The sequence below is a fragment of the Chrysochloris asiatica genome, unplaced genomic scaffold, assembly GCF_000296735.1.
Source record: "Chrysochloris asiatica unplaced genomic scaffold, ChrAsi1.0 scaffold00265, whole genome shotgun sequence".
Taxonomy (NCBI): domain Eukaryota; kingdom Metazoa; phylum Chordata; class Mammalia; order Afrosoricida; family Chrysochloridae; genus Chrysochloris; species Chrysochloris asiatica.
In genome coordinates, this window is record NW_006408783.1 from 3,196,374 (window position 1) to 3,197,763 (window position 1,390).

The window sequence follows — 1,390 nt, forward strand, 5'->3', positions numbered from 1 at the left end:
CTTCAAATACACAGTGAAACTGGCCCTCTCTATGCGAATTTGGGAGACAGATGAAGCTTTTAGCTTCTCACAAAGATTTACAACCTCAGAAACTCTTCACAGGGTCACGATGAGTGGGAACTGAATTCCATGACTTACCTACAAGGGGCTTAATTAACAACAACAACAAATGCTAGTTTAATCAAGTAATATACACCTGTAGGCTTACTCAGTATAAGAGTTATTTATAAATTCTTCTTATTTTAAATAAATAACATCTCATTGAAAACACATCATGGACATTTATGACAATTTTTAAAAAATTAAACTTTCCAAAAAAATTTAATTGTTTTAGTTTAGAAGAAAAGTCACAAACATAGTAAGGAGTTTCTATACGTGTTTCACTCAGTTTCCACAATTCTTAGCATCTTACATTACTTTGGTACATGTGTAACAATTTATAAATTTCTAATAATTCATTATTACTAATTGAAGTACTTCCTTTATTTAATATTTCCTTATTTTTTGCCTAGTGTCCTTTTTATTTATAGGATACCATGTTAATATTTGTCATGCCTCTTGACTTTCTTAGCTGTTCTAGTTTCTCAGACTTCCCTTGTTTTTTGTATCTTAGAAGTTTGGAGGAACACTGCTCAGCTACACTGAATACATGCTTGGGTGAGATTTATCCAATGTGCTTCTCATGATTAGACTGGGGTTATGGGTTTTTGGAAGAAAGATAACAGAGATGAAATACCACTCTTATCCCATTATATTAAAGGGACATACTGTCAACATGATTTATCCTTGTTGATTTTAAACATAATCACCTGGCTGAGACAATGTTTGCCAGCTTCCTCCTTGGAGAAGTTATTTTCCCTCTTGATCCATATTCTATTATTTGGAAAAGAATCACCAAGCATAGCTCACACTGGGGAGCTAGGTGGGAAGCTATGACTCAACTTTTTATAACAATAAATGGTTTTCTCACGTAAACACTCTTTGATAACATGAAATTCATAAACATATTCAATAGTAAGTCATGTTAAAGGCACATTCCATCTATAGGAGGATAAGAAAAGCTGCCCCCTCCTTCATGACTGTGATTCTATTGAGCTTACATAGGTTTTTCTCTCAGACAAAACGCAAATACAAGGATCAGTCAATCTTGTAGGGTTCTTGTTTTATACATACATGAGTTTATTCCAAATAAAATGAGTTTCAACATGTCTCTGGGATCAGGGGTAACTGCAGACCAGTTTTCTTAGTTTCATTACGGGTGATTTCAAAGAAAAAGGTCCAATCAAAACAGGATCTGCTAAGTCAAGTTAAATTCAAGGCAGAGGTAGAGTCGTCAGTCAGTTCAGAAGGTTATGGTGACTGAGGGATTTCTAAAGGGGTCATCTTGAAA